The sequence below is a fragment of the Somniosus microcephalus genome, chromosome 14, assembly GCF_052327205.1.
Source record: "Somniosus microcephalus isolate GS21.2 chromosome 14, FLI_Smic_1.0, whole genome shotgun sequence".
Classification (NCBI taxonomy): domain Eukaryota; kingdom Metazoa; phylum Chordata; class Chondrichthyes; order Squaliformes; family Somniosidae; genus Somniosus; species Somniosus microcephalus.
In genome coordinates this window covers 19,321,064-19,330,042 of record NC_141000.1, presented here as the reverse complement: position 1 = coordinate 19,330,042, position 8,979 = coordinate 19,321,064, and the positions used below count along the sequence as shown (strand labels likewise).

At 45.0% G+C, this 8,979-nt stretch overlaps 1 pseudogene; it reads left to right on the top strand.

Annotated features, from left to right (window-relative positions):
• Positions 1–1,003: 1,003 nt before the first annotated feature.
• Positions 1,004–8,979, top strand: part of LOC147107362 (uncharacterized) — a 30,344-nt pseudogene continuing 22,368 nt past the window's right edge.

The following is an 8,979-nucleotide window of genomic DNA, read 5'->3' as shown; positions in this document are numbered from 1 at the left end:
AGTGAACAAGAAACTTTGTACCCAGTTGAACATTCATCAGCAATTGCATTGTGCTTATCGACCACAGGCTGCAGGACTTGTCGAAAGAACCAATCAGACTCTGAAGAACAAACTTGCTAAACTGGTAGCCGAAACCGGCTCCACTTGGTTGAAATTGCTTCCTGTGGCTCTCTTTCAGATCCGCACCACACCAGCGGGTAAAGCACGACTTACACCTGCTGAGATTATCTATGGTAGACCACTCAAGACTCCCAGGAACCAAAATGCTGCTACAACGGTGCATTTTCACCATATGACTGAAGAAATGACGACCTATGTCTTGGCTCTTACTAAGGTTTTGCACGGGCTGCATTCACAGGTCCGTGCTGCATATGGTGAACTTCCTGACTTATCTGGTTCTCTAAAAATTGAACCAGGTTCGTATGTGATGGTTAACAACTGGACTCGTAAAAGTCTAGATCCAAGGTGGGAAGGTCCATATCAGGTCTTACTAACAACCCCGACTGCAGCTAAGGTCGAGGGAAGATGCGCATGGGTGCATTTCCACCACTGTAAATTGATTGGAGAAACCAATCAAAAGCGGGGGAGATAATCAGTAGTAAATCAGTACAGTATATAGTAGATTTTACAAACAATCATTAATTTTATTTTGATTGATCAGCCATTGATAGGAGACTACAGAACTCGTGCTCGGCCTTGATAGAGGTGACTGCAGCTTTTACGAGGTCTGGTGTTGTGTTTGGATTGTTCTGGCCTGCTGAAATCCTACTCTTATTATACTTATTATACGATTTTAATTTTTAATTTTAAGTTTTAATATTTTAAGTTTTAATTTTGATTGTGTGTAAGCCTTTTATTTCATAGATTAACAACCGCTAGGGGACCATCTGCTTAGCATCAAGTTTCGGAGCCGGGAGAAAACAGCATCCCAGGCGGGTCGGAGCCGAGTGCTACAAAGAAGAAAACACCACCACAGGCGGAGCGCCCACTGAAGACTGAAACCATGAAGTTGCTGCTCGTTGTTATTGGACTTTTTGGACTATTGTGCCTGACTCAAGGCGATACGGACAAATCACGGAAGAAACATGAATTACTTACCAACACCTTTCTGCACATGTCATATGAATACGCCAAAAGCTATAACTTAACAAGCTGTTGGGTTTGCAGTCACATTCCTATCCATAGTAAAAGAGGGATTCCCTTGAGACCCATCCCGTTCAATGCCACAGAGATGGCGGAGTGGGTCATGCGCCAGAACGCCAGCGGCGTTTATAAAGATTCATACAACGAGGAGGGCGACGGGGACAAATGGAAGTCGGCAGGTTACGACCTAACCACTTCCCAAGGGTGGTACCAGCCTAATTATAATCGGAACAGCCAGCCTCCAGCCTTAGTCCTTACTAATACTTCAGGAGTTGGTAGGCCGAAGGGGCCAATATGTTTAACGAAGAGTGTGCCCGGAGGTACAGAAGTAGGACGCAGTAAATGTTTCCAAAATGCTAATGTAACAAAATGTATTCGCACCAGAGGCTGTGGCCAAGGTTTCTTCCAATTAGATCATACCGGAACCCCCAATAGGACAAGTGGGGGACCATGGGAAGGAATGGAAATCAGATGGGGATGGAGGATTCGTGAGGCATTAGACGACAATTTAATCGCATATAATGGGACCTATTTTATATGTGGTCACCAAGCCTATCCATGGTTACCCCGGGATTGGACGGGTTCGTGTTACTTAGGTTATGCAGTACCTTTTATTCACCACTTGAATAAGATTGGGGAACACCACGAATTTAAGAAACACGTGACCAAAAGAGAGCTAGGAGCTTTTAATCGATTTTTCGGCGTTATAAACCCTCCCTATGGAATAATGAGCTTGATGGATGAAACAAGGAATCTGGCAAGGCTACTAGAGATAGTTGCCAATGACACTGAGGAAGCTATAGCAGACATGAGTGCCGAAATGATAGCCATTAGAACAGTAACCCTCCAGAATTGAATGGCCTTAGATTACCTCCTTGCAGCACAAGGAGGAACCTGTGCCTTGATAGGAAGTGAGTGCTGTACTTATATCCCTGATAGCTCGGAAAACATAACAAACATTGTCAAACATATCCGGGATGCAGTAAGTCAGTATAAGAAACCTAAGCCAGGGGATGACTGGTTTGATTGGATCATTGGAGGATGGCTAGGATCAATGGGACAAACTCTGCTACATGGGCTAGTGGTGGTACTTGCCGTAATTATGTGCATTTTTCTAGTTTTCACGCTGATTAAGTGTTGCTGCAATAGATTAGGAGCAACTGTAATTCCAAGTCAATTGGTACAAAGGAAACCATCAGAAGAAGAAATTAAATTTGAGAAGGAATTAATGGAGGAGGAGTATAATAGACTCAATAAGATAGAGATGGACCAGTAGGATGAAGCCCAGAATCACTGGGTACCTTAGATGGTTATCATGGAATGATAAAAGGGGGGAATGAGGATATAGAATGCAAAATATGGTAACAAAATCTAAAATGGAGGATCCTGTCAGCATAAAATGGTGGTGAAATGTCGACATCGCTGAGTCACTTGCATATTGTAAGAAATGATCATGTTAACTCAAGAAACTGTGAAGGCAGCAGGAAGTAAAATAAAAGAAGCTAAACTGATCTGTGGCTGCTAATATGGCTGGCACCCACGATGTCACACCTTGCTGGTGGAAACAGTGTAGGGCGGAGTGCAGAGGTTATACAGACAATAGGCGATCAGAAAACACATTACCATGATTGCAAACGCATTACCATATTGATTAGGTGATCGTGAAACCATTACCAGCATATTTACTTAACTATAAACCATTCAGTGAAATGTGACTTCTTTGTTTCATACTGCCAGGCCAGGAAATCAAATTAAATGTATACGTGTACAGCTCGGGATTGGTGCAGACTGTACGATGTGTTAATGTCTTCTCAAATTTAAGTATAATAATGTGGCACACTGTATGAAAGATTGCTTGCTCTGGTTTAACCTGTCAGGACTCTTCTGGAGTCAGGACTGTGCTGTATCAGAGTAAGTCTCCCGGGATGACGGAATAAAAACTGTTGAACTCCACCAGTATTCGACTCAGTGTTTGTACTGAACCAGGTTGAGGACCAAAAGAATCCGTTTCAACACCTGGGTCCATACTGCTGTACTGCTTGTGAAGCTTCAGCTTAATAATTTAACAGTTTGAACTGCTTTGTTTCCATGAAGATAAAAACGTAAATCACTAATTCTGAATATTTTTCTGAGATATGGGAGAAATGCTTGAACTTGATATTTTTATACCAATATATGATGATAATACCTAACATTATAATAACTGCATAAGGGTTAAATACAGAAGCCACTGACAAGCAACTTCAAAGGATCCTTATCTAAGGTGTTCGGGATCATAGAAATTAAAGCAGGATAGAAAACAAGCAATGACATAAAGTAGACATTTAGTTTAAGTTACCCTTATACAGCATAATGTAGTATTTCATTTGTCCTGCTGTCGCCATCAGCAGATTCAACTCTAATGATAACGTGTTGCAGAAGCTCTTAATCTTCCTTGCTGCAATGCTTCATCTCAACCTCAGTAAGCTCCCCACTGGAGTGGAGCTAATTTACAGAACAAACGTGAAACTGTTCAACCTCCGTCGCCTCCAGTCCAGATCCAACGTCGTCCCATCCTCTGTCATCGAATTACAGTATGCAGATGACGCTTGCGTCTGTGCTCACTCGGAGGTCGAACTCCAAACCATCATCAACACCTTCTCCGAAGCGTACGAGAGCATGGGCCTTACACTAAACATCCGTAAGACAAAGGTCCTCTACCAACTTGCCCCCGCCACACAGTACTGCCCCCCGATTATCAAAATCCACGACAAGACCTTGGACAACGTGGACCACTTTCCATACCTCGGGAGCCTACTGTCAACAAGGGCAGACGTCGATGACGAAGTCCAACATCGCCTTCAGTGTGCCAGTGCAGCCTTCGGTCACCTGAGGAAGAGTGTTTGAAGACCAGGACCTCAAACCCGGCACTAAGCTCATGGTCTACAGAGCAGCAGTGATACCCGCCCTGCTGTATGCCTCAGAGACATGGACCAGGTACAGCAGGCACCTCAAAGCACTGGAGAGGTACCACCAATGCTGCCTCCACAAGATCCTGCAAATCCAATGGGAGGATAGACGCACCAACGTCAGTGTTCTTGCTCAGGCCAACATTCCCAGCATCAAAGCTTTGACCACGCTCAATCAGCTCTGATGGATGGGTCACATTGTCTGCATGCCCGATACGAGACTCCCAAAACAAGCGCTCTACTTAGAGCTCCGGCACGGCAAGAGAGCCCCAGGTGGGCAGAGGAAACGCTTCAAGGACACCCTCAAAAGCCTCCTTGAAAAAGTGTAACATCCCCACCGACACCTGGGAATCCCTGGCCCAAGACCGCACAAAATGGAGGAGAAGCATCCGGGAAGGCGCCGAACACCTCGAGTCTCTTCGCCGGGAGCAAGCGGAAGCCAAGCGCAGGCAGCGCAAGGAGCGCACGTCAACCCAAGCATCCCACCCACCCGTCCCTTCAACCACCGTCTGCCCCACCTGTGACAGAGACTGTAGGTCCCGCATTGGACTAATCAGTCACCTGTGAACTCATTTTTAATGTGGAAGCAAGTCATCCTCGGTTCCGAGGGACTGCCTAAGAAGAAGAAAACAGTACCTGAGAGTCCAAGGTCCACCCAAACTATACAGCTCCCAAGGTAGCACCCAAGGTAGTCCTCGAAAGCACTATAACCTTCATCAGTGGCAAAGGCTGCCAATGTTCTCTGGCCACCAGTAGGCAGCCTATCCACACAGAAGCAACAGAGCAATTTTGCATTTGCTGGGCTGTGTTAGCTGCTACAGTCATTTGGGGAAGATATGATGGTCAGAGGAGAAGTTGCAAATTGTAGTCTAAACCATGCACTAGATTGGAGACGTTTAGTTGTTTCTCTATTGCTAATCCTGCGGTGGAATCCACAGTGCAATATAATGAGGGCAGGTTCTGCCAGAACCCTGAGACATTGGGCAGGATTTTCAGTGTGCCGTGGAGTCGGGATTGGAGGCGTGCGGGGGGTTAAAGTCCCGAATTCGGGGGTCCCGACCCCATCCCGCCCCCAACCCACCTCCATGCCAGTTTCAAAGGAAGCGGGTACCCGCCCCGCACTGGGACCCGCCTCCCCAAGGCGGCAAGGGATTAGTGCCAATTAACTGCCTGTTAACAGGTAGTTAACAGGCAGTTTTTAGCCTAATCCTTATTTTGAAGCTTGAACTGTGGGATTCCCGACAGCTCCAACCCACGCCAAGTTGGAGGAGTCGGGCCATCAGGTTGAAGGGCTTGGAGGGGTCGAGATGTCGGTGTTCAGGTGAGTGATGTGTGCATGAGTGCAAAGGTAAGTGTGTTTGGTGTGTCTAAAGTGATTAAAGAAGTTTAAATTACCTTTTCTTACCTTTTCAGCCTTCCTTCCTTTAGGTTCGGGGAGTCCCTCATCTCGCCGGCACAGAAAGCAGAATGGCTGCGAACTGTCAAAAGTGACAGCCTGCAGCTTTCTGTGCAGGAGAGATTTCTAACTGAATGTGTGGAGAAGGACTCATGTTAGAAGTAAGACTGTCAGTGTTTGACAGCTTCAAAGAGCTTTCAAACGCTGATATTTCATCTGTCAAAATGTCTTGACAGATGAAATTTCAGTCTGTGACGCCACCTGTTGCCGGGTGGCCCTTAATTGGCCTGCTGAGCCCGCTGGGCGGTCTCAACAAGGTCAATCAAGTTAAAATCACGTGGATTGGCCGCATCTCAATGGAGGCAGGACTACAACCCCGAAAATTGGAGTCCCGCCTCCAACCCGACTCCTGAATGAAAATCCAGCCCGTTACTGCTAGCTACTTCTTCAGACAATTCTGAAATATAACCTCTCAGCTCTGTTGATGTAAAGATATAGGATTACATAATCAGAGCCAAAGACGTGTCCTCTTCTATCAGAGCCATGTAGCACAGTGATGATAAGTTGAGTCAAATACTGACTAACATTTCCACTTTAAGAGATTTAAGGCATGTGACTAAGACTGGACTGTCTATCTTTTACTCAAGCAGGTACATGTGGAGGGTAAGAAGCAAAGTCAAAATAGTTCATTACTTCTTGTAAATAAACCTGTTTAAACATCAAGACAAGCCTCGGGCTAATCATTTAATACACACCATTCAGAACTCTTCAAAGAGACTGGACTTGCTCTGAAGTAGCATCAGTCACATCACAGACAACTGGAAGAAGGAGATGAAAGCAGCTCTAATGAAGCAGAACAACATTCTCCAAAGAAAAGTAAGCATGAGCTCCAGGTGCACCAGGAACATCAACTACATCTGCATCATAGGCAGAAAGCAAAGAATCCTGAATCAGCACGGAACCAAAAGCTGGATTGATCACTCTTCAACAGTAGATGCAGGCCACAGAATCATTTTACAAAATGCTTACTCATCAGCAAATGTAATAGTATTTGGTTGTTATATCTTTTAACTCACAATGTTCTACTTTAGGGCAATGGAGGGGGCACTGAGCAGGACAAATACAACTATAAATGCCCTGTGGGAGGAGGGTACCATTAATTCACAAAGTTAAAATATACAATTGTACAACTTCATTATTATACTTCTTTGACTACAGAAATTAAAATTATTTCATGGAATGTTTGGTTGATCCTAGCTAGCACCGCTGTAGCCATGGACTGATCACATTGAAGCTGTTTTGTTATAGTAATTCATACATGTAACTAAATAAAGTAACTTACTATTATTACATGTGTGTTATGTTAAGCCCTTAATGTTCCCAAAGTGAGGTAACGGTGAATTGATAACTATGCAGCTGTGACATAGTAAGAGGTGTTCATTATTATGAAACCTCACTGTGCATCTTTTAAAAACCTCTAACTGTACCAGAATAAATTCTAGTATTTCCAATTCAGATTATTGAGTAGTGTTTCTCATCTACAGGAAACTTTTTTTAATCCGGCACCGACGGGACCAACGTGGTGCCGGTTCATCAAAAATTCCAGATAACCGAGAGCTATAGTAAAAGATACGGAGAGCTGAGAGCTCCATATAAAGCAACAAACCCTGTTGCTTAGCAACAGGTGCAGAACAATGGCCACAAGTTCCAAGTGTCTCTGTAGCTTAGCAACAGCTGCAGCCACACCCAATTGCACAGCAATAGATCGAGGAAGGCAAGTAATATGAAGTAAAACTTACCTGAACCTATTCCTGAATTTTGCCGGTTAACCGAGATTTCCGGTTATTTAGGTGCCGGTAAATCGAAAGTTTCCTGTAGTTGCATACTATAGGCAGATCTAATCTGGACAACTACAACCCTATCAGCATCTACCTAAACATCAGTAAAGCGATGGAGTCATCAATAGTGCCATCAAGTAACAGCTACTCACCAGTAACCTGCTCAACAATGCTCATTTCAGATTACCTCAGAAAAGTTCAGCTCCAGACCTCACTACAACCTTGATCCAGACATGGTTGCATGAGATAAATACCAGAGGAGAAGTAAGAGTACGATAGCAAAATACTGCGGATGCTGGAAATCCGAAATAACAACAGAAAACGCTGGAGAAACTCAGCAGGCCAGGGCAGCATCCGTGGAGAGAGAAACAGAGTCAACGTTTCAGGTCAATGACCTTTCGTCAGAACTGGAAAAAAGCAGGAAATGGAAAGCAGGTTTAGGGGGCTGGGAAAAGGGGGAGGGGATGAAAGAACAAAAGGGAAGGTCAGTGATAGGATAGAAAGCAGGAGAGATTAAGAGACATTGAGAGACATTAAGAAGTCAAGGAAGGGAAGGGAAGAGTCGGAGATGGACCATGTGAAGGTGAGGGAAGGGTGGAAATTGGAAGCAAAGTGAATGAAATTTTCTAGTTCAGGGCGAGAGCAGGAGACGGCACCGATACCGTCATCAATGTACCGGAAAAAGAGGTGAGGGAGGGGACCCGAGTAGGACTGGAACAAAGAGCGTTCCACATATCCCACGAAAAGGCAGGCCTAGCTAGGACCCATGCGGGTACCCATAGCAACACCTTTGATTTGGAGGAAATGAGTGGAGTCAAAGGAGAAGTTGTTCAATGTGAGAACAAGTTCAGCCAGGCGGAGGATGATGGTGGTAGATGGGGACTGGTTGGGCCTCTGTTCAAGGAAGAAGCGGAGCATCCTCAAGCCATCCTGGTGAGGGATGGAGGTGTAGAGGGATTGTACGCCCATAGTGAAAAGGAGGCGGTAGTTGCCCTGAACATCAAGGTAGCATTTGATCAAGCGAGGCACCAAAAAGCCCAAGTATAAATGAGTTCAATGGGGGTAATTGGCTGGAGTCTTATTCGACATACAGGAAGATAGTTTTGGTGTTGCAGATCAATCATTACAGCCCTAGGGCATCACTGCCAAAATTACTCAAGACATTATTCTTGGCCCAACCATCTTTAGCTAGTTCATCAATTAGCTTCCCTTCATCCAAGCATCAAAGATGAGGCCGTTTTCAGATGATTCTAGTGTTCAGCTCCATTCATAACTCATCAAGGCTTAGGCTGACAAGCGGAAAGTAACATTTGTGCCACCTAAGTGCCAAGAAATGGCCATCATCAATAAGACAAAGCTCAATCACCTCCCCCTGCCCTTCAATAGCACCACCATTGCAGAATTCCACTATCAACATCTTGAGGATCATCATTGACCAGAAGCTTAACTGGACCAGCCATATCAACACTGAAGCTATGAGCAAGGTGTAGTCTGGGTACTCTGCAATGAGTAACTTACCTCCTGACTCCGCAAAGCATTTCCACCATCTCCAAGGCTCAAGTCATAAGTTTAATGGAATACTCACCTTCCTCCCCACTGCCAGCGGTCATTAGGTGAGCGCGTACAAACCCCTTTACCAAGATGGCGTCCAGCG